Source organism: Dermacentor variabilis, chromosome 10 (assembly GCF_050947875.1).
Source record: "Dermacentor variabilis isolate Ectoservices chromosome 10, ASM5094787v1, whole genome shotgun sequence".
NCBI lineage: Eukaryota > Metazoa > Arthropoda > Arachnida > Ixodida > Ixodidae > Dermacentor > Dermacentor variabilis.
In genome coordinates, this window is record NC_134577.1 from 72,529,683 (window position 1) to 72,552,029 (window position 22,347).

The following is a 22,347-nucleotide window of genomic DNA, read 5'->3' on the forward strand; positions in this document are numbered from 1 at the left end:
CGCCGGAGGGAACAGCAACTAGAATGTAAACGGGGCCGGAGCAAGACGCCCTCTGACGAAGAATGTTCCCGCGATGCTGAACAAAAATGACAATCGCGAGCCGGGGCAACCATTCCACTCTGTGAATATGGAAGGGCAGCGAGAGCACTTTGCTCTTAATTTGGGAGATCAAACTGTCGTCAGCTTTCGCTGCCATTACCGCTTCACAGAGTGCAATGGCTGTCATTGTTTTCCCCACGAAAGTACCGAAATTTTTAGGTGATATCGACCTCGTTGCAGGGTAAGCGTTCTTGATAATAGTGGACTGCCCTTTACGGCGTCGGTAAAGGCTTACGTAAGCCGCAGGTTAAACAAGAAGGGATCAGATCAAAACAAGACCAATTTAATGAACGTGTAAAAGTCGGGTTGTACCTTTTGAAATTCATTCTAATACCTATGAAAATGCTTCTTGTGCGAATCGGCCTTGCTTTCATATTGTGAGAACATACCCATAATTAAAGAAATTTTGAATCGCCTAATATACATAAGTAAGCTATCAGGGTAATCTGTGAGCTTACTACTCCGGTTTACCATCTCACAGGAGTGAGATCGCCGGCCAGTTCGCTACAATGCATGGGGCCCATTACTCCAGCTTATGACAATGCATAATTTTCCGCTCTTTTGGGGAGATTTCTGTTTGAGTGAAGGTTATGCTACTGGTGGGGAGATGCTCCAATGAAAATCTATGGTGCGTATTTCTACTACACATGTATCGTTGTTTTACTAGACATGGCAAAATGCGCCGACAGCGAGTGAAGATGAGTGCGAAAGACATTTCGACCGCGTATTCCTTTACTTTTAGTTGGTTCTTAAGGGTAGAGCAGCCGTATGAACGGATATTCCAGGTAACATATGGGATAGCACCAAACTTTGCACGAGCGACTTGGCGGGGTCATTTGTAACTAATAACACTTTCCGCCTAGGTCGCATTCTACCACGGACCACCTCGAGCATCGTGGAATACCGTAGAAGAGTTTGCGTAGGTCTGCCGTAGTGTCTTCGATAAAACTTCGCCTGATTTACCGTTGGAACCTTGGTAGCCGCTCAAACAGGTTTCCTGTAACGTAACATTGCTTCAGTGATACTGCAATAAGGAAGGCAATATGGGCGGGTCTCACTCCGAGACGTTTCATCTGAAGCAGCCAGCTCCTGTCTGAGTAGTTACCACAAGAATAACGGCTGCGCCTGTCCTTTCATCCAATGGCTACAGCTGCTGCGCCTATAACCGCACACTGGTGGTGGAGTCCCCTGACATGGATTTTGTAAGGACACCGAATGATATCCCGCTGGGAGCATGAGAACAAATCCAGCCTTGCACTTACGGTTAGGGATATATTCGAGTGCGTCATACGTAGTCTTGAAGCAAATGGGACTTCTAAATTTCTGAGCGTTTTCTGCACTGCTCTTTTAAGTAACTCATTTGCTCAGAGAAATATCTGTCCCGAGCGCTGCAGCGAGGCTGTGGAACATATTCCGACTAAAGAAAAAATTAAAACAGGTCATCAATCTTGCTTTAAGAGGAGTAAAAGAGCTGCCATGCAGCAAAGGTATTCAGGGTCTGGCATTTCGATGTGTCCTGAGGTTCTCCGACGCATGGAAATGATGACAAGTGCCCTCAGTAACTTCTTTTACTGCATGACTCTGGGTGGTCGAAGTCCTACCAGCTAACTCAAAAATGGGACTGTACCTCCCTACGTTGACCTGCTGTATTCTAATCAACAATATGTACTGGTACGAGAGTTCAGGGGTGCACGGCATGCTTTGCATATGTTGTTCTTTCGTCGTTGGACAAAGGAACTGCTGCGTAGCTGCGGATAAGGGAGCAGCATTCAGAGGTCCGGCAGCGTCGGGTGGCACGAGGATGGTGACCCTGGGATACATCGTCTTCCCGGAGCGGTCGCCACGAAAACGATGGCAAACGTCACAGGGATTTGAGCCTACATGAGTAGAGCGGCGTACGCGGCCCTCCACAGTTCAGCGGTATACGACATGCTTCACTTTTGTTGTTTGTTCGTTGGATGGATGGCTGTTGAGACACCCTTTTTAAACGATTTCCTATGAATTCTTGGCCACTGAACTGCCATCTTTCATGACATTGTACAGCCGTGTCGTTAGGACATTGTGTAGCGTGCATGAAAACACGATTGCCCGAACAGACGAGCGTCAAATGTAAAGGACGCTTGGGCAGTTGTTATTGTGTCCAGTGCTCTCGTATGACTAAAACACCTCTCAAGTGAATGACGTCAGAGGGAATTGCAGCATGGGTGCGTTCGACCTGCGTCGATGATACAGAAAGGAACTCTGAAACACGAGAAATAATACCAAACGGAAAGTGCACAGAAGTCCAATCAGATACTAATCCCGAACTGCTTTAAGAAATGAAGAAACTGTCTGAAATTACATCTGCTCTGAATACTAAAGTCGAGGCTGTGGAAACGGCGATGAATGTCCCAACTGCAACAACTGGGAGACTTGCAAAAACAAACGATTGGCGTTTTAATCGAAGCAGCGAGATATATTTAGAAGTCTGTTGCAATGGCTTTCGAATAAGTTCTGCGATTCTGCGAGCTGTGGGAAACAAACAAGGCAGATACTGTTAAATTGTTAGAAAACAGGAGAGGGTTCACTTCGTCGAGACAGGCGTTCGAGATAGATACAAACCTATCGGAGAGTTGCTACTAGCAATTGATATTGCAGAGCCGTATTCGAGGAGAAATAATATAGAAATTCGTGGCATTCCCTAAAAATATCAAGAAGATATCTATGCTGTCGCGCGGAGCCTGACCGAAACACTAAGGCCCAAACAATGAAATCTTCCTTACCTCAGTAAGGAAGCATTCATTGCGGTGAGGCCACCTTATGTCACTCCGAAAGCTTCCTCACTGAGGGGCCCTCAGTGAAGTCTTTATTGGTGCTTACACAGCGCAAGGTAGCTCCCAAGCTACCGTCATCGTTCCTTACGTCGCTCCTGGCCCTGAACCAGCGCTTCACCTCACTGCTTAGCCACGTGACGTTTCCTTGCGCATGCGTGCTGTCGCCTGCCTGCGGAGAAGCGCAAGCGTAGTGCAACAAAGCACTAGAATCAGCGGCAGTCAATGCACACGATATGTGCAAATACTCTCGACGTAGTGGTCTTGCTGGGAATGTTCGTTTCAGCCGCGCCTTCACCATGAGTGGCGTTGCTAGGCATTGTATGACGCCGGCGTGGCAGCGTTGCTGGATCACACCAACTTTAGCGTATAATCTGGTACTTTTTTTACGTTTAGTAAGCAAAACTAGAAGACGGCGTCCACGCGTCTCTATACTTGCACTTCAATTTAAAAATTGTGCGACGATACAACATATATTTATGGAATAATGGTGTTGGCGTAACGTTTTTATGAGATCCTCTCGAACCCAGCCGAGCGGCAACAGTTGCTTACGTGAGGACGGGTGAAGGGAGCTCTCGGAGTAAATTATGCTTGCTTTCTCCATCGGTTCTTCGCTGTAAGAAGGCCTCACATAAGGTTAGGAAGCGGTCGGAGGAAATGAACATTTCCTTGTTTGGCCCTAAGTCTTTCCCCTCCGGATAATACTGACATTTAAGCAGTGCACCGGTTAAGAGGAAGAAACGGAAAATGGACACCCATCATTATAAAGTTTGTCATAAAAGAGGCCGGGGAGATGTGGATTGCAAAACGAATAGCTGTCAGAAGATAAATTCTTCATTAATGAGAACCTCACATAAAAATTGAAGAAAGATTCTAGGATAGGTAAGAAGATAGCTAAGGCGGATTTATTTCGGTATGTGTGGACACGTAATGGCAAGATTCTAGTGAGGAAAAACTACAAGGGGACCTCTATTTAGGGTTGAGTTAGAGGCAGACCTCGTTAAAGTACAGTAACATGTCGGCAACTTTTCCTTTCTTTTAGGAATTATAAACTTATCTAATAAATTCATGCGACAACCCGAAGCAACTAGTAGATTTTAGTGTAATACAAATAAACATGCGTAGTGCAAGAAACCACTAGAATCAACGGCAGTCAATGCACATGACATGTGAATACACACCTGACGTAGTGGTCTTCTGTGAATAAATTTCAGCTATGCAAGAATCTGTTCTCTATAAAATTAATGGTTATGGGCAGTTTAGTATATGGAAATATGATCGTAAAGGAGGTGGAATGCTCACTTTTGTGAAACGTGACAAATCGTAACAACTAGTAACGATTCAACTAATACAGCCTATTTGGCTTTTAAATCGGTCGTCACCAAGTCAGATAATTCATTCGTGGTATTTACAGACCACCAAACAACTCTGCCGAGGACTTCCTTTGAGTTATTGAGGTGGTGCTAAAATTAACTAGAATATTGGTCATAACAGGTGACATTAACACAGACGCCAATAGTTCCTTTTAGCGGAGCATTACGAATGTTTTTTTCATTTATTCGCTGGTTACAGGTTATTGAGCATGTTTCAAATCTACACTCGTGAGAAATAGGAGACGGGGATGGCTTTGGGAAATAATGCATTACTCCTATACTTGTGCCAATAGCGATATCAAATATACCAGGAGTAAATCAACAACAGGTAGCTGACCAATGTTATGTATCATTAGCATGACTAAACAACAGGGAGACTAGACCAGGATCGTCTAGAAGACAGTAAAAATTATAAGTAGTGATACGGTAGATAGACTAAAAAAAACTACAATCGCCAAAGTGTGCGAGAGTATGATCACATAGAAGCGTACGACAGACATGTAAGCTTGTTTTCTTATCTGTACTCATGCACAAAGAAAGAAGTAGAACGAAAGCGAAAAAGCAAATATTGGATAAATATGGAAATAATACAGCTTTGTGAAGAGAGAGAGGCAGGCTATGGAAACACCGCTGAAAAGAACCACAGAATGTGTCTCTGACCGAGGTATACAGGTCGCTTCGAAACAAGGTCCCATCAAAGGTGTGATCAGCCATAAAAACCGATAGTTTAGCAAAAAAGAAATCAACTTTCAGCCTACAGAAGGAACACAAGGTATATATGAGAGATACTGAGTGAACCAATGAATTAAGAAAGACATATACCAGTTGACGAAACACTAAGAGCAAACTTCAAAGACAGAAACTCAAAGAACCTAGCAGCTTAGTTTACGAAGCACTTTTTAAAGTCGGTGGTTCGTTCAAGGAAATCCAAAGTTTATAATGCGCACTGGTGATGGGAACGACAATGTTTAATCTTGCTTACGTTCGGCGTTTCTGCTACGAATGACAGGAAATGATCTTAGCAACACATTGAACTCAGTGCTTATCAGTAAGCGAGGGGGTGCAGATGGCTGTGGGCCTCGAAGCATAGTCAGGAACACATGGAACTGCACAGGAAGAAGTGATACTGCGTACCGTAAACAACACCTTCAGTACAGGTTTAACCCCACAAAATTTAAATACTCGTATCGCCGGTATATCAGGCTTGTGTAAAAGAAAGGTATGAAACGTACTAACAACTACAGGACCATATCTTTGCTTCCAGTTATATCGCATATCACGAAAAAAATTTGCAGCCAAATTCGCGGCAGCGGTCTGTGAAAAAAACCGGCCTGCTAAAGAAAAGCCAATATGGATTTTAAAAAGAACAACACATAGCTAGGCTGATAAATCATAATCAGGCCCCTCGGTTCTCATTATTCTCGTTCATTACATAACGAGGGCCTCGAATCTGCCAAAATTGATGCCTTCAGATAGCACGTATGGGTTTGTTGACCACTTGCCTTCACCCAAAAAGATCGCGTACTCCTGACACCTGCGGCAGAGAGGATGTTCCACATCAGCCGCCAAGTTTCCTGAGTGATGACGCTGGCTAACTTCCCGAAAGTTAGTTCTAGTAGTAAAGGATAAACACCTCAGAATGTGGCCGCGGTAGCTCAGTTGGTAAGTGCATCGCACGCGTAATGCGAAGACGTGGGATCGTTCCTTACAAGCATCAAGTTGCTTTTCATCCATTTTAATTTCCATTACTTCGTCATTTGTTTAACTCAATCAGTAAGTACAAGTGATTTCTCCTATGTTGTCCTTGGTGCCTTTGTTTGTTGGCTTCCTACGATATGATTAATAAAAATCGGGCCCCTCGGTTCTCTTTCTTCTCGTTGTCTACTGTTATGTTGTTTATGGCGTTTTCTTTAAAATTGAAATGCTGTACTGACTGCCCGCTTTGCACTGAAACGCTCGAGTGCTTACGAATCCAGGGATTATGAAAAGCATACTTCCTCAGAATAAACTAATACCAATATCAATGCATTCGGATCAGCCACAATATAGTCTGCTGTGCTGCGCTGCCCAACACAGACACAGGCAATCAAAAGAAGCAGGCAGTATAGAAGGAACCGTAAAAGGACGATACCGCACCAAAAGCCATTTACATCTAGTTCAATATTGCGATTTTTACCACGTTATGAGAGCAAGGGACTGATAAATTGTTACATTTTCTTATAAACATGGCATACTGTGACCTTGTCAAAAGTATGTATTTATTTAGAAATGCGATAACAAATACCAACTAATACGACGTTACTGCCTTGAATCCCCCCCCCTTTCTGCTTCTCAAGATACGAAAGCTATTTTTTCCTATAATATTTACAGCTTCGAACAGAGAACACAAAGTGAAACATTGACCATGCTTTAATTTTTTTGTATTTTAGCTTGTATATCATAGCCTGTTGGACCCTGATGCGATGTCTACAATTTCCCATAGCGTAGATAGTAGCTGTCATTTCACACAAAGGTACCGTCACGGCTGCGCTCGAATAACAGAAGGAAGGGGAAGGAAGGAGAACAGAATCACTCTGAAGCAAAAAGCACCAAGGGCGCCTGCGTGCCAAGAAGGATCAATCGACCCGGAGCGTTCACAATGTACCTATCGACCCAAGGCAACCACATTACCCCTGCTACCTTACGATGCCCTACCCCTTTCGGTGTACACCTCAGCGTTGGTGCGCGAAAACGTTACAGCGTGCCCCGCCGGCAGTTCCAAGAAAAAGTTTACGATCCAGCTCTTCCAGCATCGTTGCACAAGGCCGAGGAGGTTAGCGTGAAGAGGGAGGTGAGCGTTACTTATGGGCGTCGTTAAACTGAAATCCAGAGAGGCTGCTTCCAACGAGACAAAACTTGTTAGCAGTCTCTGGCCCGAAAGCTCACGAGGGCTTACTAAAGTTATCCGGACGACTTCATTCACAGCGTTAACCATTTCTATAAGCACCTTAATTAAAACAGCGATTGGGAGCAAAAGGTCGGCACTTCTAAGTCTTCGCTCTTTTCCGCGATAAATGTTATGCTAGTCTTGCAGCTCATTTACCCTCCCGTTTCGTAATTCTGTTTCCTCTTTCTCAATACCAGTGTACGGTAGCAAACTGTTTTGCCCCTTCGCAGCTGACTTCTACGATAGCGTTCTTGCAAGAGACATAATTGCTAATTAAAAGTTCGGTATGTTACTCGGTCTATTAACAGATACCACCAAGATATAAATGAAAAATAAATGCACCATCACTTTAGAGACTACGGTGTGAAGCACAAACCCCTCGGAGTAGTAGTTCATCGTCCAGCATTCCTTAACGCAGCAGTGATTGCGAAAGAACACTTCTGTTAGAATTCTCACCGGTTTGTAGACGCTTAGAAGGGCCCACAATTTTACTACGTCATAGCGCATTACGCGTTCCTTCGCAAAAAGCCATAAGTGTCTCTAAATGAGCCAGGTGCTGAAAGGACGCACGCTTTTTCAATACGGTTCAGTCGTCACAAGGCCGTTAACTTTCACGAGCCCATAGCATCGGCCGCGGCCGCGGAAAGGCTGATCTGAACACATCAAGAACTACATTTCCCAGCTCTCTTCCAAGCACTATAGGCATTGGTTGAACCTGTGGTTGCACTCTGCTATCGACCGTTGAAACTGTTCGACCTTTGTCTCAAGCGTGCGTGCGGAACGTGGTGTCTTCCGCTACTCCGCAGTTTGCCCCTAATTTGCAGGCTGGACATGATTGTGTAGCGGCTTTGTGGGAACGTGAAGGCTAAATGAAGATTCCTCCACCCCATGCACCCCTCCATTCATTGCTGGGGTTTCTCGAAGTTACCAGAAATGTTTGACCTGCGACTATTCTGCAGCAGCTGAAATAAGCATTTAATTATCTGATACATAGTATCTTTCCTAGTATATATATATATGCAACTATTTATACAGCTTTTATCATTACTTTTTTGTTTTTTTAATTATTTTTCTGCCTCTCAACTATCGCATCCCTTTGCCCCTCCCCTGGTACAGGTTAGCAAACCGGAAATAATTTCGGGTTAACCTACCATCTTTCCTTTGCCTTTCTCTTTTTCTCTCTTTTAGGTGATATTAGGCGCTCTTGTGCCAGTGCAGGCCTTATTTATTACAAAACAGTGTCAGAATACAGCAGGAGCAAGTACTTATAGGTGATGACATATACGCAAGAAACAAACCGTTATAAAAAAATGCAAAATGTAACGTGCAGTAGCCATCCGATCCGATCACTGATCACAAACAACCTTATCTTGGAGAGCAGGCACTTTGGTCTTTGTGCGTGAAAATCTTGTAAAAGTTTATGTGGTGCTTTGAAATCCAAATTCATCAGCGCTAGCGTTTTAGAGCGCAGCTCTTTGGCATCCGTTCCTGGGTTTCGCGTCGTCGTCGGCGTTGTCGTCGGTCTCGTAACCAGCTCCGCCCCCCTTTCATCCCCCCAGCGCTAGCAGCGACCGACTGATACCGCTGGATGCCGCTGACGCCGCTAGAGAGTCAAGATAACGTGACTGCATAGACCACCGTCGCCGCCATGCAGAAAGAGGAGGAAAGGGTCCCCCCCCCTGTTCTTGTGTGGCGGATAGGGTGCTCTTCAGTTGCATCAGTCAGTCGCTGCTATCTCTTCCCTCCTCCCTTTATCGTGTTGTCCGCTTGCTGCGCGCGCTTCTGCCCCCATCGTTTGCCGCTGGGTGTACACGCCGCCCCCCTCCCCCCTCTTCCTGCGAGTCTCCGGTTGTCAAAGCGCCGGCTCGAACTTAATTCCTTTCTTCGCTCCTCCTCCAATGCAACCCCTGTGCGGTGGCAATCAGAGAGCCAGATCGGTGGCGGCGGATCTGTATATGTGCACCGCCCGAGCCGAAATTGCCGCTGCCGTTCGCCCTGTGCGGTGGCAATCAGAGAGCCAGATCGGTGGCGGCTTGACATAAAGACAAACAGCAATTTCCTAACAATTATGCGGGAGAACATCCCGTTCCTCTCGCTCGTAACGCGTCCCACGGCTGTGACAACCTCGCGAGGCACTTGTATAGATCTCGTCTTTGAGAATCAAGCATTGGTGTACCAAGTCGAACATATATCAGTCTATTTCTCCGACCACAAAGCTTCCTTCATGACTGTCAAGAACTGTTCGTGGAGTCTTTGTTAAAGGAATACGTGTGAAAAATAAAAAAAAAAAATTCTGTGATAGCGCATACATGTGTTGCTCGATTTCTTTGCCTCAATCTATCGAAAAGGTGAAACAGCTTATTTGCTGCGCTCAAATTTCGCATTAGGAAGTAACGTAATCGTCGGTAATTTTTTTATACGCTCGTTTCATCTGACGCTCTGATTCCACTTCGTAAAACGTTGAGACAGGGTGAAAAGTAACTAGTGTTTCTAGCGCTGTCGATAATTAATTATCAGCCTGGACAGCCTGGACTGAATGTTCGTTAGTGAATCAGTTTAGACCCTGTAGCAGAGCTTAATTTAGGTCTTTTTAGGAAAGATCTATAATGGCCGATCCGAATGCACGAACATGAAATATATTTCATTATCTATACGACACTTGCCCAGTAAATTAAAGAACTGCCTTGTCTATATTGAAAATCGCTGCTTGCTGCTTGCTCCATTATTGCGGCGCAAAATCGCGTCTGTCTATCACAACACAAAGCACTCAAAGCAATGCGAAAAAAAAAAAACACTCTTCAGCTTGGCACGAGATACGCGCAACAGGTGGAACTGGGCTGGATTTGACGCGTCGCGAAAGCAAAATCGAAGAAGCTGGACGCAAAAGAAACCACCACTAGTGGTCAGGTGAGACCATCGTAGAAATGCGCAACCATCGCGATCACTGCCGTATAGCAGAGAGATTTAAGCCAACTCTCGGCCCACCTTCGGAGACCGCCCGTGAAAAGGGCAGGGGTGGGCCTACTTCCCCCAATTTGAATTGCTAATGCATTCCACGTTCTGTGCCCCCGTGTGAGCCAGCAACCTGGTCGATGCGGCGCCGCACCTCACACTTCTTACCCGCGGAGTGGCGTGGAATCCACGAGTGTCACGAAGTCTGAGGAGAAAAGGAGGAGGCTCCGCGTGGAGGGACGTGGTGTCATCCTTTGTGAATCCGTCTCGCAACCAGTCGGCCATGACAGCTTGAATTCTCTCGGTTGGCACGAATGCTGTTGCGTGAGATAGCTTTCTTGTTGGGAAGTTCCTTTTTTTTTTCTTTGCTTTTTGCCATTAAACTCCGCCTTCTTCGGCGGAGCTTGCCTACTTCATTTCTCCACGTCGTCACCGTTTTCCAAGGGACTCGGAAGTTTTTTTGTGTTGAGAAAACTAAATATAAATAAAGTCCACGTTGGTGGCTGCCCAATACGCCTCCTTTCACTACGGGATAAGAAGCGGCCAAGCCATGCTCAAAGTACGGATTTCGGAGGACGCAAAACAGAGCAACGAGAACTTCCCGAAGAGTTGAAACGTGCCTGGGACCATGAGAAGAATGCAAGGCTCTTATTTGCGTCCATCTGAATGGTCGGTTTGAATGGTCGGAATCGGTGGACGCGTGAGGCCATGGTCCTAGGATCTTAGTCACTGAAGATGGTCTGTTATTTAATCTGAAACAACATAATAGCGATATGTGTCACAAGGGATATTAAAGTGAAGGTTCGTTTAGCGACACGTGAACACAATAGACTAGTGGTCTTTGAATACATTTAGACATGCGCTGTTCTTCTCGGTACATACATTTTTCATCGCTCATTCCATCTTGCCTTAAGCAATAAACATCGAAAAAACGCAAATATTGCTTCGGGACATGTGAGATGCATAATCCGTATAAACTCTTGTAAGGGCCACAACCGTGTAAGGGTCGCACCTCCAACATCTCAGCCGAAAATTTGGAGAAAAAAATTTCGACGGAGAAGCAATGGGGTTCGTTGCTCCGATGCCCGGCGTCCGCAGCGGCGATTTTTCGCGCAATGGGTACTTCCTTGTGCCGCACTAGATGGCGAGAGCAGCGCATTGAGCTGGTGCAGTGGTACATCCAGGGTGTGCACAAATCGCCGCACCTTTTTGACCAAAGTGTTCGCTCCCGTGTACGGGCCGCACGTCGTATAAACTGTGGGAAAAAAGTGCTGTCCTAACACGAGCTTATACTACGTCATTATACTATGTCACGAGTATACTATGGCATTGCATGACATTACACGGTCCCTAAAATGAAAACAAATACACTTGTACACGTTGGATTTTTTTAGATGCGTCACATTTATTTAAGCTGCTCTACAACTTCGCTTCGCACATATTCCAAAATGGCATTTTCCCTGTAATATCATCAGTGTAAGTACTATACCACTGACCCTGCCCTTGATATACAAGACCTGTCTTAAAATAACGGGACTGTTATTACAGACAGTTTGTTTATATGCCCAAATGCGAGCAACAGACTCATATTCGGGGTAATCCCTCTGCAAACAACAGACCTTTCCGTGATCCTCTACCACGCCTCTATGAACTGCTGTAAGGCTTATTCCGCGATTTTGGGCACCTCCGTCACTACGGCCCTCCTAACCGCCTCTGCGCCTTCAGAACGAGCCCCTTTGATATTCCCATTCAGCATGGGTAATGAGAAAAAATTCGGAGGACGCTTAAGCTTCGCCTTTAAGAGTGGAACGGGATAGCATTCAACGATCCCCGATTTCTTGTCACGCTGCCCGGCAACCATAGCTTTCTAGCGGAAACGCGGGGTCAAGCGCGATGTTGTCGCAAGGTGCCGAGTGGGCTGCGCCGCTCGCTAAAGGGGTTTTGTTCGAGTTCCCACCTAACAGATTTATGTTTTCTGGCACATTCAAATTAAACTCCCACGCTATCATATGTGTAGGTTGTGTTAAGGTCATACTGTACGATTTTTCTACGCATTTTTCTTTCAGGAATTCAATTAGTTCTGTAACGCATCTGAGCCGCGCGGAGAGCCTGCGTGGTTGTGGTTCGGAATTATTTTCCACCAAGCAACGTCCGACACCGACATCAGATATTTTGTGACACAGGGCCCCTCAACGCAAGCATGTACAAAGTTTCAGATGGCAAAATCATTAGAGTGAGGTTGTACTAGACTGGTAATATTGTTTTCGGCCGGATCTGCCAGATATTGAAGGCACTGCGACTTGAATTACTGCATTGACTTCTTGCAGCAGTCAAGGTTTTTCCTGCCCCAACTCCCGCCCATTTTTGCGGTCTTAGTGACGCAAATGCCGCGGAATACTTTTATACGCACTTGCTGGATTTCGTCAACATTTTTGCCAACGGCGCCGCGCGAGACTTTCCTTCAATGTCCTGACGCTTCAATTTTTAATAACACTAACAAATACATGACTCCTACCCAGTGATGAAGCTCCCAAGCAGCTCTGGTTTCGTTTAAAAACGTGCGAGTATGTACTGACACAAGTGCATGTGCAGCTCCTTTTGATGAGACGTTTAGCAACCGTCGCATCGTTTCTGAACAGGGTCTGTGCGTGCTAGAAATCTCCAGTGTAAGTTATCCAAGCGCGGTCATTCTGCATACGCTGCTTGCTGACGATAATTGGAACAGTTAGCCAACGATCTGCACCCAGCAATTGTGCTCCCGTTCAACGCGACCATCAGTCTTCGATTTTGAAGGCTTCCAACTCCTGGAATCATCTTTCACTTCCTTTCGCCTCATCTTAAACCCGTTGTGTCACTAAAACACACGTGCACGTCACATGGTGTTACATTCATACGCGTTCCGAAGCACTTGCAGCGTTTACGGCGGAGTCTTTTCCCCATGGACAACACATAAGTGGTGGATTCGTTGCTTTATGTTAGCGCCTCGTTCCTTAGTCCTATAAGTTGAGCTACGAGCAAGGACAATGATGCATGTAACAATTAAGAAGTCAAATAGTTAGCGGAAAGCTAAAAATACATCTATGCTCTACGAACTCATAATAATGCTTCTTTACGCAAGAATCGTTGTCACATTTTACACATAACGCGCCGAATAGACATGGTACAGTTACATTTCAGACAGACCTCGTATGTGTACTAAATATTTGCATGTATGGGCTAAAGTATATATTTTATACAATACGCTGCACACTAAAGTATACGTTTCATACAATATGCTGCACGCTGTAGTGTTTGCTATCGAACAGGACAAACGCAATAAATATTAGTGATCATCATCACCTTGAACTGCTTAATTTATGTCTGTTGCGAGGTGAAGGCTTCTCTCCTCGACTGTCAGACTTTGAAACCTAAGTGATCATGTATTATTTAAACATTTTACAATGGCCATACCTCAATACTTTTTTGCACATCGGTACAGTCACTTATGACCATCTGAATAATTACAATGGTAGGACCTACACTGGTACTAAACTTAGCGGACGTAGAAGTTAGAGCATGTGCAATCATTTTATAGCGGGCGCCGTGAAACATGTGCAGTTGCGTTGAACGAAACAACATATACAATGGGTGAATTTATGTATGGGCGACTAAATCTGGGTGTCGATAGTATACTCTGGGCATACATGCATCAAGCGCAGCTTCCACTGCTCTCTTCACGTTATGGCATATTGGTCAAGTTAAATTCAAACTGATTTCCTTATCGATGTCATAACTTTTGACTGAAATCCTGCACCCGCCGTTATTTGTTGTCACAGTGTGATATACTATGTCACCTGGGCTGCCATTATTTTTAAATTTGTCTTCTGAATTATTCCTTACGAGAAAACTTAACATATTGCAATTTAACTCACTTTTGCCGACGACAAAAGCACTTGAAGTATTCAAATATCTGAAAAATTGGCTATTTCGGCAGTCGCATTACTTTACCGTATATCCATGCACACCATTTGAAGGCCTCGATCAATACAATGTGCGTTTGAAAAAGAATGTCCATTGATGTCCTCTAGCTCAGCTGATCATGCAAGCTAAACTGTCACCAAAATTCGACAAATATTTTAGCAAAAATAACTAGAAGTGGGTAAGCAGTTTTGAACTCCAGCAAACATATGGTAATGTTTTCAACTATATCTGTTGTGTCGAAAAAATGCTGGTCGATTCGGCATGGTATCGTTCATCTGCAAGTGCATTTGAGCCATTGTGAGAGTTGTTCAATAAAAACTGGATTTTACATAACTTCGTAAAAGTGGTTTATTGCTATCTAAAATACATGTGTAAGAATTATTAGGTATAGGTTGGCTTAAATGTAATCTGCAACAAAAGCTCTCCGGGAATGGCAATGACGTGCCTTTCATGTTTGCATGAAACCAGATTTTTAGTGAATTCTTTCGTTATTTTTTGTGACAGTGAACAAGATTGAAATGAAACTCACACACGGAATAAGTCAATAGTATTCCGGCACATCATTACCAGCTCTCTTTTTTAATATAAAAATCTGAAGCAGTCGATATGAATAAGTCGCCTGATATGGAATGGCCTGCGCAGGAACGTTATCATGGCAGAAAACACGACTGGATCATGGAACAGCAATGCAGCACAATAAATTGCTCCCATAAGCATCACTTATTACGATTGCCATGTTGAAAAAAAAATATTGACACTCCATTTTCAAATTGGCACTGAAATTGGCACACACCATTCAACCAACAAATAAGAATTGTACAGAGTGATCCTTTTTGACATTTACAGATTTTTTTTAAGCTGCCTGTGCCAGGTAGCATAATTGTTGTTCTTGAGATGGATTGTTCAGAGGTTCATATTACTAGCACAAGAAATGGAAACACGTTTACTTGATTTTCACAAATTTACTAATTCAATTATAACATCAAGGCACATATTGCAGTTCACAAATTGTAGCCAGTGAGTTTGAAAGATGTATTCACTTGAAATCAATTTCCTGAATGACACCAGTTTCGAGATTTTTCATAAATGTGAGACTAAATACACGGGCACGCCAGTTACTTTTGTGCTTCAATGCATAACAGCGCGTTTTGTTAAAAAAAGTAAGTGCAACAACAGTGCATTTCTACAGCCAGTTTGATGGCTTGCGTCTCGTCATTGGTGTCATTCTGGAAATTTATTCTAAGTGCACAGACCTTGTAAAATTACCGGATACAATTTATAAAAAAATTATTATAAAGTGAGCTTCTGTGAATTAGCTGAATATGCGTCTACATTTCTCATGCAAGTAATGTTTGACACTCTCTATCTAGAAATGTGTTACATGCAACAGCCAGTATTTAATAAATTTCATGAAACCTAAAGGTAACCACCCCTCATATCAGTGTCTCAGTGAGTGCTGTGGGCTCAAGCGAATCGTGCCATGGTTATAGCACCACTGGCTACCTAATAGAAAAAGCAAGTACCTTTTTTGAGGGTTCTTATTTAGAGTCATGTGAGTCTGGCTGCACATTAATTTATTTAGCTATTTAGTTTAAGATTTATTTCTTTCGGGAAATGTGTTTTACTTGAGGGCCAAACAGACTGCATCTGTCAGTATTCAATTTTCTCAATTTTCTTATGGTGTCCAGCTGCAGGAAGTTTGTACTTTGCTACAGTTTTTAAGAAGATTCTGATATTTTCAAACTAGAAATGGTTCTACATTTACAGAGATGTTTGGTTACAAATGAACACTTCACATAGAAAAATGGTTTTTGTCTGCATAAGTTCAGCGCTCTTGATTTCGTGAAGGACCATGACAATTGAAAAAAGTGGCATAACAGTATTACAATACAATTTATTACTGGCAATCTAGGAGCATGCTTTTGAGCCGAGGAGGATGGATGCCTGCAATACAAAAGTGCCTCTATTTAAATTTTACCCCAGTCCTATCACATATCCTAGCAAACATATCAACGTGACATCAAAGATAATGATCTGCAACACAACATAGCTAAGCAGTATTTTAATAAAAGTGCAGTTTTAAAAACTGCTAAATAAACATTGGGGCATAAAGGGTTTGCAACATAATTTGAGTGTTGGCGTTCAACACAGCTGCAACAATATTTCAAAGGACTTTCAATGTTGAGACTAAACAGATCTGCCACAATTCTTCCTTGGGCTTCCAGTATATACAAACAACACATTTAAACAATACTTCAATAGGCTTTCAATTCTGAGACTCAACGCATCTTCAACAATGCTTCAATGGGCTTTCAACATTGAAATGCACCAGAGTTTCAGCAATACACCAATTATATTTCAAATTGAAAAGCCCCAATGATGTTTCGACAAAATGTTGCGGGCAAATTATCAACACTTGTCAACGATTTCCTCAATAATGTTTCAACAATTCCACAATGTTATTTCAATGTAATTTGTTGAGTAGAACAATGATATTTGAATAACCTTTCAACAATTTTTACGGATCTTTTTCATTTGCAAAATATTATCTGCTTACCGAGCTTTCCTTGGTTTTCAATTATTGGTGACTTGCACACTCAGATAATACACATATTTTCTCTAAAGATCTCGTTTCCCTTGTCCTGGCAGCGGTGACGGCGTTGTTCTTGCGCTTGTGTTATTTGTGCTCCATATCTTGCCTAAGTTTCTATTAGCACAATAACATAGACCCGACTCCATGAATCTTATGTTTATGCCAAAAATATCGGGTAACCTAGCTCACCTGTGAGCGTGAGCACTTACGATAACGTATCGGAAGCTTAGTAAATGAATATTTGTATATATATCCTTGCCTCAGTACACTCTTAAAAATAAAGTTAGTAAATAGCTAGTAAATACATGCTTTTTCTATGTTAATATGTATTTTATTGCCTTGTCATTAGTTCTTTACTAGTCAACGGCTACTAAAACTATCAAGTGTTGCATTTACTAGCCAGAGAGGTTTCATAGTATATTTTACTAAGTAACTATTAAACCAGTACTACCTTGTATGGCCGTGGTGTATTATGCTGTGACTGGGACAGTAGCATGCCAAATGCATATAACCTACAGTATTGCTCATTATGCTGGACTAACAGCTATCATTATTTTAAATGTTATATCTTGCCTTCTTATGATTTCCCAATAGTATCAACTTAATATGACAATGCAAGCATCAGTTATAAATGCAATGGGCTCCACCACATTGCTAGGAATTATATTTCAGTTGGATTAGTAACTGCACTACCAAGGTAGTGTGAAGTTAATGCTTTTTCCTAGCTTCAGGAAGCAGTGAAAGAATCCTATGTGTACTTTCACCACCTGCACTTTCTAAAAAGGTAGTGACTTTTGCCCCAAGTGTTCTGTTAGTATTGGCTAGAGGATATGGCGACCTTTTTTTCTTTTCTTTTTTAAAGAGTACTTTCAAAAACCGAAAGTGTTGCGCACGGTAGCATATTTGAGGAAAGGAAACGAAATCTCACATTTACCATTTGTCGGTGCAAACAAGAATGTTTTGTCGTAGCTATCTTCCGAGAAACGTTGACAAGGTTTATAAGTAGGAGTACATGTGTTGGCGCTGATTCGCTGCAGTCGGGAAAAAACTCTGAATAAAGTACTTATGCAGCAAATAAGAGCGTCACGTTCAGGCTTTGACTGACAGGTTGTTGTGCTTTACCTACTTTTTTCGATAATATCACTAATTGTTATAAAAATATGAAATCAAGGCTTAGGTTAACATCATGCATTGCTTTAATGCTTTCTTATTTCTTCAATTTGTGTCAAGAGAAGCGCGGCAAAACTGTGTCTGCGTAATACAAGAATCTCTGAGGTAAAAAAGAAAAAAACAATACAAATGCAAGCAACGAAAGCGAACACGATTGCCGAAAAAAATTGTCTTCTAGCCTGCAACTGCAAGCGAAAGGAAGGAATGTGCGCCGGTGAATGGTGAGTCAGACAAGGTTGGCGAAATGTGTGGTTCTAGAAAGACAATGACACTGCCAAGCTCCAAGTCCTAATTGTGTTCGCTCACTCTTTCATACAACGGAAGAACGACGGTCAACGAAGCCGTCTTGACAACGCACGTAACCCGAAATCAGCCTTTTTCCTAAGCCTATACCAACGCTACTCTGCGAAGGGGTGGCACGGCTGTCATTGAAAGGCGACCATACGTAACGTCTTCCTCTCTTAGCCCTCTGCCCTCTTTCGGGCTTCTGCAGAGGCCACCGGCTGTTTCGCCTCGTAAACTTCTACCGTGCCACTACACTCGGGGTGCTCAGTGCTACGTTTCTCGCAGTTGCAGCAAGGCGTAAAACCGTACGATCAGAGCCAACATTAGGCGTCAGGGGTTGTATGGTCAGACCTGGGTCGATAGGCACTCACGGGCGCGCGCCTGGGTGATTGTTCCTTCCTCAGGCACATTCTTCCATTGCCTCACCTCTTAGCAACCCAGGGTTTTCTGTTCTTCTCTTCTACAAGCCTTGTGTCTGGAGCGTTCTCTGCAATGACACTGCTCAAGCACCTGCTGCTGCCCGGGGTGAGGTGACGCAAGGTTCGATACTGGGTTCCCACCTGCCTGGTAGAGTTTGAAAAGCAAGGGAATCTAGCGGCCACTTTAGATTTGCTGACACGTGAACTGAGGTGTAACTTGCACGCACTGCAGAAGAATCTGCGTTTCTTGCTGACGCTGCACACTGAGCGGGCTCAACTACTGGAAGATTAAATACAGCAATGATTGAGAAAATCAACCGTGTCTGAACAAGGAAAGCTTAAGCCTGAAGCCGACGTCTCGACGAGGAGAGTTCTCTTCGTCAGTGCAAGTTTCCTTTCGAAAATGTATCTACAGGTACTCTTGTCGAAATGTTTGGCTTCAGGCTGACACACCTCCCGTTGGCCAACTATCGACACATCGTTTTTATCAACCAGTGGCGGCTGTAGGGTGTTTGGTCAGTAATAGTCAAAGTACGGTGCGAGAGAGTAAGCGAGGACACGAAAGGCAGGGAGGTCAGCTATACGCTAGTCCAGTTTTCTACTGTGCAGAGTAGAAATATAACGGAAAAGATCAGAAGGATGTGAATTGAGAGAAAGTGAGCACAAATCACATGTAGGAGAGTACAAATTAATGTAAGCGATTCATGATTGTATTCCGCTTACTATACTGACGGAAGAGCTTGAAGAACTAACATAAACGAACAAGACATGCACGCATGAAGCGTAATTGCGCTACGTAAGGCCATTTCTTGTTTTTTATGTTCATTCTTCAAGTTCTTCCGTCAGTACAGTACTAAGCGCCATACAATCATGAATGTCCGCCAACAAGGGCCGTTCACTACATTATAAACGAGCTCTGGCCAATACACTTCCAGAACTGCGCGAATAACTTTTTGGACACCATCATTTTCTCTTGTTGATATATTCACATCTATTTTGATGAACAACCATGATTTCCATTCGTCCTACCGCATATCAGGCGTCTACTAGAATCGTTCGTGTCACCTGCTACATTTACCCACGCACAGAAAGCCACATTGCGTGCACTAAGGAGAGGAAAGCAGCAGCCCCATGCATAGAAGTACTGAAAGACGTAACCACATGGAACATTTGTCCTAGCCTCCTGACTGGAAAGAACACGCGCGTTTCAATGCGCCTGTACGTGGAAAACTTGTATGCAGAGGGACACACGGCCATGTTACTTAGCGGCCTCCACGCAAAAAGAAAACACTCAGATGCACTTGCGCATGCAGATATGCAAATGCGTACGCATACATTCACGTTAGATGTTCCATTGAAAGCTCCTACAGAGCGTTCTGCCTCGGAAGCAATGTTGATATATAGGCAGACCTGTGCTGAGACCGTCGAATATTAAACAACTAGATGTCATGGGCTGTTAACAGATCTGTGTGCTATAGATATATCCGTGAGCCTGGTGTATATAATTGCTGCTATTATTAATGAATTTGTGTCTAGGATAGACAAAAGCAGACATGTACTCATGGCACGACTGCGTGATTTGAAATAGCATTCTATAGATCCATAAGCCGGCTTGCTGGGGTATTTAATGCCTGCAGCGTAAGCAGCGTAGTGGGCCTAACGAGTAATATTACTTCTTTTCCGTCCTAACTGTATATGAAGGGGCGGCCTGACATGGACACACAATAACATACATCAGAGCCAGTTTTTTTTTCAGTGCAACTAAATGAACCAACATTTGGACCGATCGGTGCACAGGCAACCGAAAGCCGCTGAAGTAAAAGACAAATTTGAACGAGGGTTCTCTAAAGCTCTAACATATTGGCATTGATTTGCAATTTTTGACGACGAAATGTCTAAAGCTACGTCAGACTAACTAGCGAACAATAGTGTTTGTCGCCTTGGAGATATGACGGAATGGCGGATCCACACGGAAAGCTTACTTTCCCTTATTTTCTTAATATATCCCTCCCCTTTTCCCTTCCCCCAATGTAGGATAGCCAACGGGCCTCAGTCGTGGTTAACCATCCTGCCTTTAATTTCTCATGTTCTTCGCATTTTCGCACATCTTCGAATCTTCGCACTACCTTCGGAATACAATGGCTAGATACGAACTTTTCAAAGACACATACCTTCACTTCATCACAAGTGCAGGCTAGGAACGTACACGAGCAAAAGGACGGAGGACTTGCCGTAGCGAGTTTCGACGGCCATCTTCGCTAGCGTAGCGGAAGGCTCGCGATTTTATTGAAAGAGAGGTTTAGAAGCGGATGTAGGAGTTAGATACGTTATGTAACAAGAGATTGGAGTAAAAAGTACATAAAATACACAAAAATCGCCAGAAACAATGCGGCATAGATCTTAGCGGTTAATATACCAGCTATGTAGGAAAGCAGTTTGCTAGGCTTTAGCGGTGGCGTTGCAGTAACAGCACTTATTGCTGCGCTGCGGGCCAGGACTCAGTTCCTGGTCGTAAAATATTTTGGGGTTCACGTTTTCTTTTCTTCCTTGTTTTCGTTCTTTATCTCTCGCAATTACTCTTTTCTGCGATATCTCTGACGTGGCGAAAACATATCGTCGCTTGGGTATCATAATGGCAAATCACGGTAAGCAACGCATGTGCGCGGCCGCTCCACATCCGGATCTGATACACCGTGAGTTCATACGTGTCATTGCGTTTATTGGACTATTTCTGCAATAAGGTTATCCCACTGTTTTTTTTTTTTTGCATGTGCGCGGTACCGCATGTAGGAACGGCATCAGAAGCTCAAACACGTGACCCAATGGTCCAATGCTTGCGTCGGTTTTGCAGCCGTGATGATGCACCGATTCTTGTCTTCTCGTGTTGCCATACGTAAGTCAGGCAAACTGCGACAGCTAAAAAAAAACAACAAGATAACAAACATTTACTGATTTGGTATGCAACCCAGGTACGCAGCGTAGTAATTAGAGATTTTTAGCGGAACGCCAACAAAACGGCCGACTTCCGATAGTTTCTACACTTGTAATAATAACCACTGACTGTGCAAACTGCTCAGCTTACTGCCACATTATCTTTTTTGGTTTCGGCGTTTCTAAACGATTCTTTCTACCTTTATTGCGTTCTACTCCAACGTTTAACTTAAAACTTATTGAACCTAAACAGCCACTGCATGTATTGGTAGAAAGCGAGCCCTCAACCACATTGGCACTGATTACCATTGAATCTGTAAGTGTATTCTCGATCACGTTTGCGCGGAACATCATCTATACAGTAGTCACTAAGAAGCACCAGGGTACAAGTCTGTCTATTGTATCGGTACGACCGAAAATGCTCTCAAACGCATGCAGAACTACCACATTTTATTTATATATCACGGCCTTGTTACTCGTGCCACCAATTTTTAAGTTCTTTTTAGTGGTCTGCGTAGAGGTATGCTTAAAGCAGAATCCCGAAGAAGCTTGGATAAAGAACTGCTTTGAGTGACAAAGCAAAGGATAAGGGCCACTCGTGTCTGCTCGCGAACGAATAGTCTACGAAGCTGACTGAATCGTCGTAGCTGAGCTACGAGTCTACGAAGCTGATGCACGGAGAAGCGTCGCACTTTTCTGCTTTCGTTAGTTGACAATTCTTTTCATTTGTATATTAGAGGTTCGACATCAACATCTTCGTAAGCGAAAAATGCTGCAGCACGAACGAATTTTCACCAATCTTTCAAATGAATCGGTAGCGAAGCGTAAT